This window comes from Neopelma chrysocephalum, unplaced genomic scaffold, assembly GCF_003984885.1.
Source record: "Neopelma chrysocephalum unplaced genomic scaffold, ASM398488v2 Primary Assembly neopelma1_147, whole genome shotgun sequence".
Taxonomy (NCBI): domain Eukaryota; kingdom Metazoa; phylum Chordata; class Aves; order Passeriformes; family Pipridae; genus Neopelma; species Neopelma chrysocephalum.
Genome location: NW_020897809.1, coordinates 1,756,299 through 1,776,902, shown reverse-complemented (window position 1 = coordinate 1,776,902; position 20,604 = coordinate 1,756,299). Strand labels below are relative to the sequence as shown.

General features: G+C 40.6%; 1 protein-coding gene across 2 annotated transcripts in view; it reads left to right on the top strand.

Moving 5' to 3' along the window:
* The first annotated feature begins 10,320 nt into the window (after positions 1-10,320).
* The window catches only part of PRKCD (protein kinase C delta), a 59,261-nt gene continuing 48,977 nt past the window's right edge, over positions 10,321-20,604 (top strand). For both annotated transcript variants that reach the window (XM_027701025.1, XM_027701024.1), the window contains exon 1: positions 10,321-10,454. The gene's annotated coding sequence lies outside the window, so the exon portion shown is untranslated. The remainder of the gene's footprint in view (positions 10,455-20,604) is intronic.

Below are 20,604 nucleotides of genomic sequence, written 5' to 3'. Positions count from 1 at the left end.
GGCACAATAGCAGATCTTTACCAACTGACTTACAGATTAACATGGTAATGAAAAAAAAAAAAAGCTATTCCCAGGAGACTTCATTTCTCCTGAAAACTCTCAAGCTGAGATTAAAGTAATGAAACGTGAAAAGGAGACACACAGGCCCCCCCCCCCCCGCCCCCCCCCCCCCCCATTCTGGCAACACTCATCAGCTCCAGAGGCACAATGTCTAGCAGGAATTCAGGAGTTAAATACTTTGACTTTGACAGGAACAGCTGTTTAAGCCATCTGCACATTTCCCTCGTGGCCATTTGTCCACAAGAAGCTGGGCTAAAGCTAAAGGTATTTTGTATATCAAGAAATACCTGTAAAAGAAGGAGAAAAGAAAAACAGAGTAAAAGGAAAAAACAGGGAAGAAAGGGAGGAGGAACAGAGAAGCATACAAACAACAGCAGCACATGGAATATCCAACAGAAGGATATTCCCAAGATGACAAAACCAGCAGAAGTTGTCTCAGAGAAGAAAATGAGAAAGTAAAGAATAAATGGATCCAAGATGGAAGATTCAGACCCATGTGCGAACAAAGTGAGTTGAAAGCACATGACTCTGCCTGGGGTCAGACCTCAGGGCTTGAGTGTCCATTTGATTATTATTTCCTGGAAACAAAATAGGTTTGAGTTCAGATCAGGATGACATTAAAGCCTTTTGCTGTGTTTTTATAATTCCATAACTCACTGCAATATCACCAGTCTATCAAACAAGTCCTCAGTTTCAAAAGGTGAATTCTTGGTACACTCAAGACAAGAATTAGGATTCAAAGAGTGAAATCTTTTCAATGTGAGGTAGAAGGTGGACGTGACCATTTTCTCAACAACTATTTTTAAATTCAAGACTGAAGTGTTTCTGAACGGCAATAGCACTTCAAAATCCTCTCTTCCTCCTATCTCCACATATCTGGAGTTAGAATTCACTTCATGAGAAAAGCAAGCTGGATCCTGAAAACATTTACTATTTAGGATAAGTCTGGTGTTTACAGCTGGATGAATGAAATGCAGCAGTCAGCCCTCTGAGCAACTGGGAGACCCACACCCAGGGACACACAAGGGCATTTAACTTCAAAGAAGTGATTGTAGTGTATGTTCTACTTTACATGCATGGCTCTACTTTAGGATACATTTACATACATCAGACTTAAAATTCAGGCATATTTGCAGGTGCCCAAAATGCAATGGACCAAATCCAATAGAACCCCTTGAGCTCTACATGTGACTAAAATCCAGTTTAATGGAGTCATTGTAGGTTAAGCTCTTTCTCACACGTGCCAGAGCCGTCATAACTGCTCCAGGTGCCAAAAGGGAGACATTTTGCTGCCTTCCTCCTGTTGTGTTCTCCACTGATCCCACACGTCTCTCAAGCACAGAAACCCTTCATTAAGTCGATGTTGTTCAATAAAGAGGCAGAAAACTGACCGTGTTTGTTTGGGGTTTGGATGGGGGGTGGTTTCTGGGATGGCTTGCTGACATTTGAATGAGTCAAACCAAAGTACGAAGCATTCCAGCAAACATCAAAGCTGGCACAAGGTACTCGCTGAGAACACGTAGGCAGGAAGACAGGAACAAGGAGATGGGGGATGATATGATTCCCTGTTTCAGCAGCTGTGAGCTGTTAAGCATGTTCACCATGTGTTAAGAACCATGCAGATAGTGGGCAGATATTTAGCAGTTTTTTTCCTTTTACTTCACAGCCACCTTAAGATGGTAAAGTACCCAAAACAGAAAACAGCACCTACATGAGTTAAGAATCACCTCACCTTCACCTCCAAGTTCTGTGTAAGAAGGAGGTGTGCACACAGAAATAACTCTGGACAGACTTTCTGGCTATTCTCAGCTAAATTGAATGAAACCGATATTATCCGTATTTATCATCAAACTACTCGAGTTCTCTGTAGTCAGAGAAAAAAAACAGATTTTTTTTTTTGAGACTTAAGTAAACATTCTAAGCATTTACTTTAAGAAACATAGTTTCCCTGTAGTTAATGCAAAGAAACATGGTCCTCCATAGGGCACCTTGGAGCAGGAATCTGGGTCAGGTGCTCTGAGTTGCTGGCAGAAGAACATTACTTTCCAAAGAAGCCTAAGAAGGGACAATTCAAATCATCTGTATGTTTGGGAAGAGAGATCCCACAAAATCTGAAAAGGAAATTACTAAATTACATTATGTCTTTGCAATTCAGTGGAACTTTTTTCCCAGATAAATAAAGACTAAAACAGTACATCTAGATTTTTATCTGCACTTCCCTAAAGGACAGCTGTAAATACATTGATTTGACCCAGGACCATCACTAATTGAATTTTTTTTCTTTTTAACAGCTAGTGACAACTACTACTTCTTCTGCAGAGTGCATTCAATAACATTTAAACAACAAATGAGGCCTTCGGTCGACATCGACCTGGATTTGCCCTACTGCTATAAAGGAAGAGATATCTGTTATATCTTCTGAGGAGGAAGATATAAAATCATTAACAGAGAATAAACAATGGTTCTGAAGACCTTAAATTGCTTGGGAGTGGCTTGGAACCTATACTTTTTCCTAAAAGCTTGAGCAGAATAAAAACTTATTTAACTAGACTAGGAATTACTTTCTCTCCTCTACTCTGGGCCTACCTGAAAACAGAATGTTTGGATAAACATAAAAAAAAACTATTACCTCTTCTCTCACCTCTTCCTTCTCCAAATGATTTATATCACTGGTATCCTCTGTATAACCAGCTAACAAAAGTTTCCCCACAGTTCTAAATCCGCATGTAGAACATATAGTTTCCTACAGCTGAAAGTAATGCTAAAAGAAATTGCCTCCAAACACATTCCTAAAATTTTTGCTGAGTGAAAATAGCTGGAAACATGGCAAACCTGTCCCTCTAGAAATTTCATTCTTGTCTTCAAGCAAATCAAAACCAATGGAGGAGTGTGACCAATAAAGAAAAACAGCACCCATTTGACCTTAGCAATAAAATTTACTGTACAGTCAGTTAATATTTGAACATTTGAATTGTTCTTCTGTTTATCTTTCTGTCATGAAAAAACACAGGCACCTTTTTAACCATGACAAGCAGTGAATCATGTTTAATATCAGGTTGACTAGACAAAAACCCCAAAAATCTGTGGTGATCTAGGACATTATGCCTACTAAAACATCTTATATATTCAGGTGTGTTAAAGAACATCCAGGCATGAATGATCACATATATTCAGGTATGCTGTAGAATGTAAAATATGCAAATCATTAACTATTCAATTATATGTAAAATTATGTAAACTAAAAATATTTACTTATACATAAAATAATTAGTTTGCATAAATAAAACAGATCATAGGTCAACTGACTTAAACTGTATATACTTAAACATGTTTCCAAGTGGCATTACCTTCAAAGATATAGAGAAAGATCAACACTAACTAGAAATCTGGGTGTGACCCCATAAAAACTTTCCATATGTGGAAGAGCAAAGCCACACACCAGAATTCAGCAGACACAAGACACCACTATCACCTGCATCAAAAAGCAGCAGCTCTGCAGCCTCTTTTAAATAGAATTTTAACATCCCCAAAATTAACATTTTTTGACAAGTGACATAACAGCTTGCTGAGCAAAATCAATGTCCCAGTTGCAAAGAGGTCAGACATAGCTGATTTTATTCAGGAAATATGTCTGCATTACTGGCTCTGTACTTCTAACAACATTACCCTGTCTTCAGACATACATTTGCAAAGTAGCTGTGCTGCAGATGGACTTTTCCTCTTCAACTCTGCTGTTAGCAGCCTCAGTGTATTTTTATACAACCAAGTCCTCAGGGAAATAATTGATTTTTAGCATATTATTAAAGAGTAGTCTCAGTGTCTTTATTATTTCACCAGCTTTTAAACAGCAACATCAAATCCTGCCCTTCACCCTGATACCAATAGCACAAGAAGTAGGAGTCTGGTTCACCCATTATTTGGCAAGCTCGATGCAGAACCACTATTTCCCCAAATACTATCTCTAACCACCATGCAATGTGGGGAAGAGAGGCATGTTGACATCTCTTTTTGAAGCTGCATGACTCAACATCTCTGCCATGACTCCAAAAGTCAACTGCACCAAACTCTCCCTGTGTGGTTCCTCAAAACTGTGACGTTCCTGGGGCAGGTGACTCCAAGCCTCCACCCTCCTCCTGTGCAAACACACATGGGCTGTAGTTTCATTATTGCTGTTTGCTTTCATTTTAAAGGTTCACTAGGATTGATTTTGCACACTATCTTGTTTCACTGATACCATGTTTGGCTTTTGATAGCAGCACTGGCTGTACCAATAAAAATAAATCCTAGTAAATGACTATCATAACATAATAATGGTCTAAACAATATGTGCCCAAGTACAGGCAAGAAGAGTTACTAAGATGGACAGCCTGGAAGGCACAAAACCAGCATTATTAATCATAACTTGAATAAGGAAAAATACCCAATCCTACAGCCCAAACAGAAAAGGATACTCGAGAATTAAATGTTAGGTAGTAGCACTAGCTGCCAGAAGTTGACCATCTGCAGTATCAAACTGTGCTTTAAAATGATACAACGGACCAAGGAAATCAGGATTCAAGTACTCCCATATCCTTGTACCAGGTCATAATAGGACATGTTTTTCTTTCTGCAAACAAAGCCTTGTTCCAGTCACAGCATGAGACCGATCCATGCAATTGTTTGCACAGTCTGATAGTATAGCTAAAGCATTTTAAGCAGACAGAAAAACCAACTCCCCACACTAATGCCATTGCAGTTTGCATTTCTGGATAACCATTAACACCAATAAAAAGAAAACCTTTAGTCAATATCTTCTTACCATCTGACAATAATCTAAAAAATAACACTAGTGGTTGTCCTAGGGATGGGGTGGTCCATGTTCTACAGCTCTTGTTGCTGTGCCTGGCACATCCTGCTCCTTCACTGAGGGGAGAGCAGGACACAGCAGCCCTGCCCCTCTCTGATGAGGTTAAATCGTGGCAGGGGCAGAGAGCAGAGAACAGCCACACCCTGCTGCCAGGTGAGTGACAGACCAGCACCCTTAACCTCCTGTTCTAATCCTCCAAGAGTCACAATGAACACAACAGTCCCTGGAAATATCCACAAATCATATAGGTTTTGTTTTGATTTTAACCCTATGTGCATTATCCTATTATCTTTCCATTTCATCAGATAATATAATTTGATGGAATTCACTCACTGTTGGAGCTCCTGACATCTTTGATCATCACTTTTAAAGCAGAAGCACCTGCATACCTCAGGTGATTGCATGGTAGCTGCTGAGATTCTTCATTCCTCTCAGGTGAGCAGCAAAAGCCTAAAGTACTACCAGCTGAAGTCATGTGATGGACTAAATTCATTGACTTGATGGCCTTCAGCTTGTTCTTGCTGATTGATGAGACAACTTCAGCTGCTAATCAAAAGGGATTTGGGAAAAAACAACTAAAATCTCCCCTTGCCCAAGCCAGTGCACAGCAGTGTGAGTTGTCTCTCTCTATGCTGCCTCTGTTCTGTGCACAAACACAAGCTTAATCTCCTAGTGTTAAATGAACACCAAAAATTAAATGGAATTTTTTCAGAAGGGAGCTTAAAAACCAACCAAAAAATCAGACAATGTGTTCTTTCACAGTACAGTTTTCTTCAGTGTTCACAGGAATATAAAACCAACTATGAATAGGACTGTGGTGAGCAAGAAAATTGCATCAATTCATACACTTCCTTGTTCTCCCATCTATATTAACTCTGCAAAGCAAAGCTATCATAAGGGGAAGTAGAACACTTACATTGCTCAAAATCCACACTGGTAGCTGGCATGTTGAAACCCAATGTAAGGGCATGTGTGCAATAAATACCATAAACCCCCTTTCTTTAAAACTGAAATTCTTCTGAAAAAAATAGGTGAAACCAACTACAGTCTCAAATGTTCAAAATGCAGGAATCAGTCTCCTACCTTGAACAACAGAAGGCAGCAGGGGGGTATTTGTAAGACCTTGAGAGATTTTGAGTTCCTTTTACATGTAGCCCAGATATTGAAAAATCTTTTAGGAACTCTGAGATTACATGTCCATGTATCTTCCACAGAAACACGAAAAAGAGATTTTATTGAAGAAAGAGGATTTTAATGTAGTTACTTTCTCAAGGGAGTAGGGCTTTAAAAGCACCAAACATCACAAGAACTGACAATGCTCTATGCAGGCATCTCAGCAAAACTGTCAGGAAACTATTTACCTGTCTAGTTTATAAATGAATCATACATAAAAGTTCTTTCAAATGAGCAAAACTGCAGAGCGGTTGGGACATAAGCATATCTCACTTTTAATCTTAAATTCTTAAGACTCATATCTGATAACAAAAAACCCTCTGCAGTAACTTACTTATACAAATGTAGAAATTCTCACGACTGCATCTGACATCAGGATCTTCCCCAGCACAGCTCACACATCCTTCAGGAAAAGCAAAATAAGCCCATCATTTATTTAAACTAAGCACAGAACATTATGCAAGTTGTAAAACACAATGAATTAAGCACAGACATGATAGCTTCTCCTGGTGTAGTGCCTAACCACAGTCAACCACCAGCAGATAGTCCTGACTCAATTACAGCTCTGCACAGGCACGTGCAACATCCACAGAAGCAAACCCTTAAAAAGTATGAAAAAACAACTCAGCTCCAAGTTACAAAAACTGGCAGATGGACTAATACAAAGAAGAAACCCATCCCTTAGTCAATATAAAAAGACTGCAAAGCTAAGCAGTAGAAATTAATGCATATCATTATCAAAAGAATCTCCAAAGTTACAAGACTTCAGAAAAAGCAGGATAATTCCAGTTTCTCTTGGGCAGCAGTCCAAATGTTTATGGCAGCCAGACCTTCACATTACCAAATTCAGTATCTGTGTCATTGCTAATCCATAAAGAGCTCATGTCCTTCATGGAGAAACATATGAAAAACTGGAGGAAAAGCATGACAGAGAACAAAAGTCTCTCACCTCAGCCTTAAGGAAAAGCAGAATAAGTGACAATACACAATGTTCAAAACACTACAAAAAGTGAATTTACACAATAGACCACACTGCTTGTAGAAGGCAATGGGTGGAAACTCCCATCATGACCAGACTCTTCACACCTCCTACTGCTATCAGAAAAGAGGAAATGAGAGCAGGCATTTGGTGGTTAGGCTTGGGACTGAGGGACCAATGAAGTCCTGTTACAAAGTGGGACTGTGAAAAAAAAATGGCAGTAACGCCACCATTGTTTTCTGTTCTGAAACGACACTTTTGCAAAAGTAATCATTTCTGCATAAATCAATATCTGCCATAGAATTAAAATCAGGTTTGTTTGCTCAAGGTAACAGGCACTGTAGATACAGCTTCAGCTCAGAAAAAGTGATTACAGACCTCTGGAACGTTGTTTTGTACCAGTCTGGCTCTGAAATCTTCAGGGAGCAAGTTCTCAACTTCCACTAGAATTTTTTCACTTACATTTGCTGCAGAAAGTTTTTTTATCAACGCACATCGAGTGCTCAAAGTCACATCACCCTTTACTCCCATCATGTCATATGGCAAAAGTTAAGCGGCCCCAGGTAAAACAGGCTTTCTGGTTGGGGAAAATACAAGAGAAAATCAAACTAGCAGGGCCTCCTGCAGCTGATCTACCCCTCAGAGATCTCCTGTAACAAAGCAGTGCTTCACCATGGATTTGGGAGTTATTGGGTTGTCTGTCCAGCTACCCAAGAGATGAAGTGTTTCAACCCAACTTGAGACTGTTTTCTTTTTTACAAAATATGTAAAGGCACATTTCAGAAAAATGGATCACAGACAGTAATGTCCATGTCCCTGTGCTCCTGTCCCTCTCCACATCCCTGTTTTTGTGACTGACCTTTTACTTTCCAATAGTTACCCTGTAATCACTATGAAATCCAGCATTCCTTACTATTTACCTAGAAGCTCACAGAAAGCACTGCTAAAAGCTTTTCACTAAGAACTGATTTTCATCCCTTTCTCAACCCCACTGCCTGTAAAATGTGTTAATAAAGCCTTCTGAGCTGCATTAGAACCTATTCTGATGAAAGACAATCTCCAACTGTAAGAGCATTACCATGCTTTTTGCACGGCTGAGTTGTAAAAGCAAAATTATATCAGAAAATAGACATCAAAAAAGTCTCAGTACCAGGAAACACCTCAAATTTCTAAAGACACATTACTGTAATAGTTGAGAAGATCCTCCATTTCATTTCCTGTGGATCAAATTTGTACATCTTTACTCAGTCCTAATTCAACTTGAACCCATTGACTGAACAAAGGCATAAGAGGCAAAGCACTTTAGGCCTCGAAAAATTTTCCACAGTCCAAATGAGAAAAGACTATTTGTTTAAGACTTGAAATAAAGTGGTGCTCTAAACAATTGAAATGCAGCAGTAGTTAACAAATGACTTGCTGCAATGTTATACAGTAAGGTCACAAATGAAAATGGACTGTCTCTGACCACTTACATGCCATTAAATACCCAAATAACATGAAATTAAATGAAACGTATTTTAAAGCACTGTTTTGCCAAAGTTCACTGGAAGTATTGAAATGAGGAAAACTCCTTGCCCACAAGTAGCTTCTGCTTTTTCTCCTCTCATTCAAACTAGTTTTAGTTTTGCTTTTGTAATACAACATTCATGAACTGCTCATGCATATAATGTTCCTCCGAGTTTAGCATAACAGCAATCTACACAATTTTAAATGAGGGTCCTCATACAATTTATTATAGCATCATAGCTGATCAGATTACATTCTGTCCCAAACCAGGAAAATATTATTTAGATTTTCCAACTCAAAAAAAAAAAAAAATCCCACCTAGTCATGCATAAGAGTATGCATCTATACAAAATACTACATAGCTTAATTTGCAGCAGAAGTAAAAAGGAAATGACCCCAGACAACTCTGTTCCTTTGCTTTCACCCAAACTGTGATTATCAATATGTCTACTAGTGCTCTCATCTGAAGGTAATTTTGTTTTAAAATTAGTTACTTCAAATTAAACTCTCCATATATAAATCAGCTATTGACAATGCTGATTTATATATGCATTACAGTCTTTCCAAGATGATATCAGACAGAACAGCGGAGGAACTTTGACTTTACCTTATGAATATTGAGTGAAACGTTCTGTAAAGAATCCCGACATCAAATGGGTGGAATTTGGCACTTCAGAAATGTCTCTGCAGCCATCTAACAGCTGAGGCACAGCCTCTGCAATGCCCCAACACCCCCCACTGCACACCAGGGTCTGGCATCTGCCTGGAGAAACATCCACAGTTACCACAGCATCACAAAAAGCCTCTGGGAATTTCATCACTGTTTTCAGCTAGAGTAGAATGAGGTCATTTAAGACAAAAACATGAGAGCAATTATACCAGACCTGTATCTGTTAAAAAATGATGACAAAGGTCTGCCTTGGGTTCCTACAGGAGTATGGTGGTTCTTCCTCTGGTTCTTACACTTGGCACATTCCTGTTCTGCAACCCCTCCCTACACCACCTCACTTTAACACAAACAATTACAATACTTCAAAAAAACTGAGTCCCATCCCTTAGAGCAGAGCATGGACTGGAGGCCCAAGCTGGGACCCAAAACATCCTGTGCAGGCCCTCAACTTCAGCACATCAGCTAAGACCATCTCTGCAGTGAGGTCGCTGAGGTAACAGCAGAGCCCACAGAACCACAGCCTACTCAGCTCTGGCCCTATTATAAAACAACAACTGTGATTTTTAAGCCACTAAAGAATATTTTAATTAAAAAGCGCAGGCGAAAAAGCATGGCAAAGGGGTGAGGGCACCTGAGTGCTGAGAACACCTGAACACTGCTCCACACAGAGGAAGGGGCTCACTCCAAGCTCTGGCTCCCCAAACCCAGGTGCTCTCCGCTGGTCTAAGTTGACCAGAATACAAAAAAAACCAAAATCCCAAAAGCCAATCGAGCCCAAAAGCGCTACTCGGGCTGCAGCCCCATCACCGCGCCACGCCGCCCGCCGAGGTGAGGTGAGGTGCGGTGGCCAGCGGCCGGCCCGGGCACCCCCGGCCACAGAGCGAAGGTTTACAGCGTTCCCACAGGCAGCCGCCTGCATGGGAGAGGAGGGGGCGAGAAAAGGGAGGGGAACGAGCCGCAAAGTGCCAGAGCAGCGACAGCCACCACCCGCCTCGGCACCTCCGGGGCGGGGCGGCCGCAGCAGGTGAGCGCGGCCGGGGCTGCGCCCCGTGGGCGGAGCGGAGCGCGGGGCGGGGAGCGCCGGGCTGGGCCGGGGACACACTCGCTCCCTCCTTCCCCTCCGCCCGCACTCCCTTCGTTCTCTCTTTCTCTCCCTCTCTCTCGGGACAGCGCCCGAAACTCGGCGGCGGCCGCGGCCCCCGACGGCTCCCAGGACGCGGGTGAGTGTCGGTACCTGCCCCCGGCGCGGGGCTCGCTCCGCTCGGCAGTTCCTGCCCCGCCTGGCGCGGGGTGAAGGAGGAAGCGAGACGGGCTCGGCTCCCTCCGGCCCGGGCGGCTTCCGTGGGGCGCCCGGCGGGCAGGGAGAGAGGGAGAGAGCGAGGGGCGCCCGGGGGCTCGTCCCGGCGGGGCGGGCGCGGTGCCGGGCGGTGCCGCCGGAGGGGCTGCCCCGGCACCGGGGCTGCTCCTGCGGCCCCTCCATGTTGGGCTCCGGGGCGGGGGGCTGCGGGCTTTGTCCTCCCAAACCTCCCCGCCGCCCCCCTCGGGGTGCCGGGCATGGGGCCGCCTCGCTCGGTCCCGGGGAAGCGCGACCCTGAGCGGGGAGAGTCTGTCCGGCTGCGGGAGGGACGGGACCGTGCCCCGTGCGAGGAGGCAGCGAGATCCCTGCCGCCGGTCCTTGACAGAAACATGGAGTTTCCTCTCGGCAGAAATGCCAACTTTGGCAATGCCAACTTCTTTTTTCCTACCCGACCGCCTTGATACTCTGTTTCAGTCTCCGCGCGACAGCGAGTTAGGAGATAAAATGCACAATCTTTTACATGCTCAGGTTTCCAGCTGAATGGCGACAGACAATAAGGAATGAAGGAGCAGGAATGCCTGATGCTTTTGTGTACGCACATGCCAGACGTGCATCTATTGAAAAAACAATTTTCAGTTCATCACTAGAGAATTCCCCGTTTGCATTAGGGTATAAAATATTAAAATAATTGGATCATGGCATTCTGTGGTTACATTTGACATCTGTTTACTTGTGGGCCCTGACTGTTACACCACTTTACTTCTAGATTGTTCAAGATAGCACAGAGCAGAGTGTTGATCTGGACATAGAAGCTCTTTCAGGACATTTATGTGCACGGATAATATTGCCCTGTATCCTGTCTCTTGACTTTATAGGGCAGAACTGAATGTGCAGAGCAGACGGGTGTGGGAGAATCAGTTCTCTTATTAAATATTTTCCTAGCTTTAGAAACTCATTTAAAGACTGAATTGCAGTATCTAATATATCTACAAATAGCCAATGTCAAAATCCTAGATACGCTTGTGTGTTTAGGGTGTTTTAAATCTTTCTTGGTCCTTGGCCTTGTACAGTCATTACTCTATTAACAATGTAATAGCAAATGACCTCTTTGGCTTTCTATCTCTCAAGTAATGCAGTCCAGCATTGTGCTAATCAAATAGGAAGCTATAACCAAGCAAAACCAGAGTAGCTTTCTGAGCATGACACTATGAAGAAGTGCTTCTTAAGTGGTTAAGCAATAATCATAACCAGATTTTTTTCAGAAAGTGTATATGCAGGATTTCCTGTTTATTTAGTTCCTGAAAATGGCTGTATTAAAAAGTTAGCTGTTTGTCTTTGGACTGATAGATTTCAGTCACCTCAAGACACTCCTGTGGGAACCTGCAAAGATGCTCCAATGAGAGAAGCAAACTTTAGGGTGCAAAACATAGGATTAGATATCTTTTTTTTTTTCACGTTTCTCACCGTGGGTTTCATAATAAAATACAGGGGTGTGCTTTAGTTTAATAAATGACGAAATGCTGGAATTTTCAATGTTCTTGATCCACATAGTTTTACTCAAAGTTATATTTCTGTAAAACTGAATATAGCCAAGTTTTAAGGATGTGTGATTATCAGAATAAAATATATTACTTTTGAAATTTTGAGTCTTTAAAAATCGAAATGTGTAATAAAGGTATTTCATTAATTGTTATTGTTTGCATGTAGTGCTAAACTCAAAAAAATTTAGAGGCAGCATGAAAGAATCAAGAGTTAGCAATACTTTGAAATTTTCATCCTACATCTCATAATTCAGATTTAGGTATAAAGGAATTGCTGCCACTCAGTGGCTGATACAAACACACAGAGAAATATATTCAGTTACACAGATTGTGATGTTTGTGTGGTTAATGAATAAGTCATATGGTAATTCTGTTCAGTCAATACCTGTGAGATAATTGGTCAGGAAGATGCTTGTATTGTTCTCTCTAGAAAAGAGCTGATTCTCGTTTTTTTTCCATTTTGTATTTAATGAATGATAACCCACCTTTTCATTAGGCATAATTATGCAGTAGGGTCATACTTTTCTTATTGAATGGAACAGTGAAATAGCATAATAATTTTTACTTTTTGATCACACAGCATAGGCAAAAAGATACTCTGTAAAGAAGGAATTATTTATGAACTAGAAACTATTTCCAAACTAGAAAACTTGGGAAATTTAGCTGCTTTTCTTAAAGAGAAATATTTAAAAGAATCTCTCAAAGGCAACTTGGCTATTTGATGCTATATAGATGAAGGAAATAACAATAAAACTTGGAAAGATGCCATCTGTTATTAAAATAACTGATTTCCTGTGAAAAGCATAGAAGCTTTCAGGCCTCTGAGTTTATTTTGATGTCTAGAAGCCACAGTCATTACAATTAAAGTTCATCTCAGGTTGAGTCCAATGCCTGGAAGTGTTCAAGGCCAGGTTGGATGGGACTTCAAGCAACCTGGTCTAGTGGAAGGTGTCCCTGCCTCTGGCAGGGTGATTGGAACTAGATGATCTCTAAGGTTCCTACCAACCCACAGCAGCCTGTGATTCTATGAGTACTTCAGAGCCTAATAGTCTAAATTAACCATCCATCCTTGTTTCCATTTGAAGGGCTGCACTGTCACCCTGCCACTGTGCAGAGGCACAGATCCTCTGCCCTGTGGACATACTGCCCATCCACAGCTGGAGCTGCTGCTCTCAAAAAGAGGAGCCCCTTCATCACCTCTCTCCACAGCTGCAGAGGGACTGGAGGTGGGACTGTAGCACATGTGGATGTATCAAAGCTCACTCAGTGCAGCTGATCCATGTCAATACTTTACAGGTGTCAGCCAGCACTGAGGTACCTGCCCGTGTTGTGTTCATTGACACAGGTATTTGAGGTCCCCAAAGCTAACTCAGATGTCTCTTCGTGATGCAGTCCAAATTCATTATGTACCTATAGTCCACCATCCCCTTCATTGCATTCACAAAGCACATACCTAACCCACGGTAAAAAGAACAGAAGCAAAAAGGAATAAGCTGTGGATTGAAATGTTTGTTGCAGATGAGTCAGAGCTGAATGTGAAAGATGACAAGAAGGGATTTACCAGTGGAGTCTGGGGGCTGGCTGACTTCATTAGGAACCAGATTCCTCTGTTAATCATCTGCTGATGAGAAAGATTATGGGACTTTTCTCTGGGTTTATCCTTGCATTAAATGCATCTTCTCCATTCTGCTTATCAGGTTCTGTCCAAAAGCTACCTAAAAAGCACCAAAACAGTTTGTGTTCCAGTATTTTTTTTAAACTATTGGTCCATGACAAAACTTGTCATTTTTCTCTGAATCTTCCTTTACCTGCAATAATCTGAGTGCAGATTTTGGTTCTGTAGAGCTCTATGTGGAGCCAAATGACAAGGAGCAGGAACGAGGGAAGGGGGAAAGCCACACCACCCATTCAGAGCCATTGGGGTAGCACATTAAAAGTAATCATTCTGCATCCGCTTGGCTGCACTTTGCAAAGATGCAATTAACAGAAATGAGCCTGGGAGAGCTCTTTACAGCCTTGGTAAAATAGTGCTGAAGTGGCTTGTGTTGTGTTCTCATTTCAAAGGCAGTCATTTCCACCCGAAAGAGTTTTTACACTTTCTTAAAGAGATATTGCCTCTCTAAGTCAGAGCTACCCCAAAAGCTTTTTATGGTATTTGAGTACTTTTGCCAAGTGTGCTCTGTATGAGGCAGTGTATTGCCTGTAGCTCTGCAGGGCTGCCTAGATTATCCATACTGCCTTTTTGACTGGAAGCTGCACCAGTGGGCTGCTCCTGTACCAGAGGCACCAGAAAAGGTAGAGAACTGAGGGATCTGGCACACAGGAACACCGGGAACTGCACAAATCTGACCTCGGCAAGTGTCATGCAAGATTTATTTCTGGTCTGTTCTAGACCAGGCTCTGTTATTACGAGTGACATTGATACAGAAAATGGAAATCTGATGGGTGTATCTGTATGTTTCAAGTTATTTTCTGGGTTTGTTTTTTTTTCCTTTCAATTAAAATTTATGGACATTATGTCTGCCTTTCAGTGATAGGAAGGTGCCCTGACATCCATGAAGTAAGCTATGTTTTGAACCTGTTGCTTTTTTTCTGATTAACAATAGAGTTGACAGTTTCTGACTAAAAGATGGGAGCGATGCAGGACAAATTTATCTCAGTAGCTGCAAATCCAAGAGGCAGGCCATAAAATAAATTCTTTACGAATATTTCTCAAGCCAAGAAAGTGCATAAAACCGCAGAATACTTTTTATGGTATCCTCTTACAGAAATTATGTGTTTCCTGGTAATTGCTTTGCCATTGAGGGTAATATTCTCTCTGGAAAAGTTTATTTAAGGATATTTAAGCATAGTTGGTACTCATATGGTAATAATCACGATCCATAAAGTGCAGGAATGACTATCACAGATAGCTTCGTGAAACTGATGCACATGAAGCTTTTAGCCCTCTATGATATTTGCCTGACTGCTAAGGCAGGAGGGTGTGTGCTTGCCATCTCCTCCCATTTTATCAGCCAACCATCAAACTTAAAAAAAAAAAAAAAGGCAGCAGCTCTCTATGCCCCAGAACAAGATTATTTTTAATTCCAAGGTGCTGCCCGCTTTTGAGAACAAAACAGATATGCAAAGTGTATATATATATATATATATATATATATCTCCTGCTGTTTCTGATACTTTTTCTTAGAGTTGTGAGCAAACTATGGGTTTGTTTTGTTGAAAAGTAACCCAGTGGTTTCACTTTTACCCATTGTAGTGAGAGTGGAGTTGGGATAGCTCCTAAGAGACTGGCTAATAGATCCAGGTATCATTGCACTGAGCGCTGTCTGTGGCAAAGAGACCCTGCTGAAACAAGCTGTTCCCAAACAGCTTAGTGAGGGTTCCCCTCCTTTCTGCAGAGGTGCCTGTGGGCTGACTTCCCTTCCACCTCACTGGGTTCAGAGGAGTTGTCTGAATTAGTATCTTGTTTCTCACCTCCTGGATGGCTGAAAACCTCTGAAATGTCATGTAGATTTTGTGCGTGAGTGGCTTTGATTTGCATTTTGTTTAGTCTTTTGCAGTCTCATAAATGATTTAGGTATTTATAGACTTGGTTTAATCCCAGCTACCCGCTATCAGTACAGCATGTCTTGAAACATATGCAGTAAATCTGAACTTCAGCCTCAGCTTTTTTCCCCATGAAGTAATTCATGCTACTGATTTTGGAGCTGGAAGCCTAGACCTCTATTGGTTTAGCCTCCTTGTTTGTTGTGTGACAAATTGCTGATGATGAGATGACAGAGAGAAAACTTCATGCATGTTTAGCACTCAAATGTCAAGTTACTTTCTGAGTGTTTGATTTTATTTTTCCTCATCAACACCAATTTATTACAGATCTAATAAAATCCTTGTTTGTATACTTGACTCTTTATCATATTCTCTGGTTTCTTGAGGAAGTGCAATTTAAGCCTTGCCATAGTTTTTCTGCTGAAGGAACTCATGAAATCTGAGTGTTTGTCAAGACCACTTTGTTCCTCATCATACCAAAGATACTTAATTTACTTCCATGCATTGAATGTATCAATATTTACTATGAGGACGAGCTTAAGGGAAGAAGAATTTTTGGTTGTGATACTGGATTTGTCTTTCTGTTAGTAAAGCTTTTATTTTTTTTAACTTATAGCTAGATTTTTTTTATAAGATTTAGGTGCTTGAACATATAGACAGATACTTGAAAAGATGATCTAAACTGTCTAGCAGCCAAACTCAAGGTTAAGCTTGGCTTCTGCACTCTGCCTTTGTGTGGGAAATCCTGAGTACAAAGCTATTGCTAACATGTTGTTTGATGGCTGAACTATGCTCTTCTGGGATGAGGCTGTGTTTGATTCTTGTTTGAACAAAAGAGCAATCTTGTATTTCTTTCTTTAAAAAAACAATCCCTCCTTTTCCAAAAGTCCCCTGTGTGAAAGTCTGTTAGAAAGTTATGGTTCAGCCAGTAACAAGTAGTGCTCATCATATGCTTTTAAGTTGTATTCTCAAGGAAAATCAAGATAAATAGACACAGTACAATAGTGTTGAAAGACTGTCATGTTTGAAATATCACACTGACTGCCCTGTATGTTTTATCTCAAGATATTTGTGCTATGTTTTGCAATGCCTCTGGGTGACTGTGTTTTCCTGGTGAGACTGTGTGACCACAGTGGGCATTTTGTACCTCACTGACTTTGTTAGGGCCTGTTGAGAAAATATTTCGCTTGCTAAAGAACACGGTTGTGTGTCAGAATATCTTACTGAAAAGATCTTGTGAAAGTAAGATTTATTCCTGATTTATTTTTATAAAATGTATTTAATGTATACTCCTGTAAGAAAGCACAGATGGCTGTCTTACATTAAGCAGATGCTGCCAGGATCTTTCATTTTGATAACGAACTCTGGTTTTTCAGATTAAATTAAAATCTGGATCTGAAACCCTTAGTCATACAAGTATCTCTGCAGGTGAAGGGGTAGATTTGATTATAGATGCTTTCAGTATTGATAGATATCTGGCTTGGTTATTTAAATAGTCTGGTTCCTGCACTCCCTGAGCAGTGATGATCACATTTCTTCACATCCAGTGTGCTGGTCTGTTAACGTGGTGTTCATGCTGAGCTGTGAATTGCTCAACAACAGTTCAGCTGTTTCCTTATGTGTCTGTTGGCTGATGACTGTGGCCTTCATGAACTCACATCTTCTCACTAATGACTTGGGGATGCTGATTGCCAAACATCCAGAGGAGATTCGTGTGTCAGGGAATTCGTGGGAGCACTCTCAGATTACATTTACTTCCGTTCCTTGGTAACAGACAGGAGCTGACAGTTAAGATTTCTGTTTGACAGAGAAAGCAGCATCCCAGGGGCAAGAGCTTCTTAATATGGACCTGCACTCTTCCAGGTAATTTGAGAGCTAAAATGCATCCATTTTTGCTTTGGACTGAATGCAGTGAGTCATTGGCACTTGAAAGTGCCTTGCTCTGTTTCTTAAAAGATTAGGTTATTGGATCTGTGCCACAGGCACCCCATGTGTCCACTGAAGGGGATATGGAGGTTGCTGATAAGGGAAAGCAGGAATGCCAAAGCTGCCATTTAGGCAAGGAAGTTGATTGATTTCTGCTGTAAGGCAAGAGCAGGTGGGAGAGAGAGCAGCAATAAGAGTATGGAGATGGACCTGGAGTGCTGCAGGGGCATCACAGCCCAGAGTGATGAGGAGAACCAGGCTGTGCGATGCTGCTTGTCCGTGTGTGTCAGAGGGTGCTGTCAGTCCTGTTGCTTTCCCTTCATCTTCATGAACTCCAGCTCCTCCCCAAAACTTTTGTAATACAACCCCATTGCCCACTGGCCCAAGCCAGGATGGGGAGAGGAAGTGGAGCTCTGATTTGTTGCTGTACTCTGTTTTTTTGTTTCAGTTTAATTTGCAAGCTTGCTTATTTCTGGCAGTGCCACTAAGATTTTCAAGGCAACCCCAGAGTTTTAATGTAATCTGTACCAGTATCTGTCAGACTGGTTTTCCTGACCTGTTTTGGGTCTTGCAAATTGGAATTAATGTTGCTTTCCTTTTCCAGTGGGTGGCAGCTAAAGCAAAGAGAAATGTTTATTTGCTTGGAAGTTTATATAGATATGTATTTAAGGAGTGGAGAAGAAGCCAAAATAGGCCAGTCCTTCATTGTCTCTCCTTATGTTGAGTTTTGTTCTTCTTTTATTGCAACTCCTAGCTGGAGAAAAGAACAAATGAAAGGACCTCTTGTGACCAAAATCTGCTTTTAGTTTCAATCTCCTTCTTTTGTGCATTGTTCTGTTGCTTATTTCTTTATTCTCTTACTAGTTAATAACTGTGAACCCAATCTTTCCATCACTAGAACTCTGCATTGCATAAGCCTCATTTCAAAACTTTGCAGGAGGGAGCTGCTGACTTCTTGCAGCAAAGTGTTCACCTTCTCAGAACTGCGTTTTGATTTTGAATATAACACTTAATAGCATTTCTTTCTCCTTTTAAAAAGCAAATCTTGGCAAGAGGTCTTTCATACTGATTCATAGAAATTTAATGTATATTATAACCCTAATAGCTATTTCCTGAAAGGGCCAAATCTTGGCTAAAATGTACTTTCATGCGCATTTCTTGTATGGAGTTCATGTCTATCTTATGCACAGCTGAGTTCAAGGATATGTTTTTAAAATAAGCAGTGATTGGAATCTAGTATGCTAACTGAAGTACACATTCGTACATTTAGTAAATATATAAGTAAAACATAAGAAAAATACATATAAATATATCTTTACTGTATAAATTACTGATGTTCTAAATGCAGTAAAGATTAGGTTAAATCTATTTTTAAAAATTATAAGAAGTATGTATATCAGTGCTAAACCCAAAAGTCAGACTGAGAATTGTTTTTGGATCACAGAGCAGAATGTAACATACTTTAAGAATCAAATTTTACTTTCTCACCTTCCCCCCCAAACATTAAAACAGTGAAAGGGCTTTTCCAGCACTTTCCACTGCTTTATTTTGTGGGTAAATACTTAATGCTGCATAAAAAGCTGGAGAAGTCTTTTATTTTAACGATTTTTTTTTCTAGGGATGAACTAGCCATTCATCTTCCATAATATGTGATTATAGCAAACTTAGCAATTAATCCCCATCATCCCCATCTTTTCCATGAAGAAAATGAGCTCTTACATAGGTATTTAATGATTGAGTCAGTTTATCATAGCTAAGCCTTATCTAAGCATATGTGGCAGTCCACTTTAAGTTTCCTCTTTCATTGGTGCAGTTAAATACAAAAGCTTATGCAAACACAATAATTCTGAATGTTTATAAACTGATTTGCCACTTGTGCGGATACAAGTGCTGCTGCTACAGCAAGGTTCAATTTGATTGACAGATGAAACTTGTAAAATGATTTAGGACTCTAAATGGAAAAATATCCAGGAAGAAATTTCTGTCCACGTGAAATAAATGATGAGGAATTAATTACCAGAACAGCAACAGCTTTGTCTGAGCCTTGTCTGGTTGATAACAAAACTGATTTTACTTATCAGCAGCACTCTATGGCTGTGATAACCCAAAATGGAAGTTTTTCATGAGTAAAAAATAGTCTGAAAGCCATGACATAGCATGATTTCAGTTTGTCAAAGGGACACACTCAAACAGAAAATTACTCTTTTGAGCGTCATGACTCTTTTTTTTCTTCCTTTTTTTTTTTGTTACAAGACTTAATAATCACATATGTGATGACTTTATTGCAAGTCAGTCAGTGGAAAAAAACAACCCACTTTTATTTTCAGTTCCTTAAATTTAACTGTCAATTACTGCAATGTCATTCGCTGGAAAATGAAGCTTCTATAGATGGTGAAGAAAGGGCTCTAAATTCTTTTAAAACCTTTTGGTACACACATCATATGTGTGATGGCAAGCTTGAATTCTGGAGGTTTTTATACTTTCTTGAAGGCTTCATCACATTGACAAGCAAATCTTGTTTGGGGGCTATGGAAGGATTTTAGCATTATTTCTAGTCTAGATTGAAAAAATTATGTACTTGTATTATGGTTTTGGTATTTTTCTTTCTTTTAATTTTTTTAATGTCTGATTTTCTTACTACTACTTCATGCTGCTTTCCAGTGAGTAAGCTGATCCTAATACTAAAAAATTTTTGAGTGAGTCCCAAACAGAGGGATGTTTTCTTTGTTTGCTTTAAACAAACCATGCAAGTTACACAGCTCTGTTTTGAATTAGCAGCTCTCCAAGCTGGGCTGTACAGTTAATACTTCTCAGACACTGTGGTGAGGCAGTAGTATGAGCATTCAAACACTTCAAAGGAAAGACAACCATATCTAGTGTTTTATCCTCTTAAAAACACAAAAAAGGATGCCAGACTCGTGTAATTGAAAACGTTTGCTGTAGGCAAGGTGTCCCAGGCAGACTGTGGTGGAAGAATGTATCCCTGTTCTGCTGTATTTGATTTTGCTTTAGTTACTAGGAGCACCCTGCTGCCTAATAAGTAAGAATTAAAGGCAACTT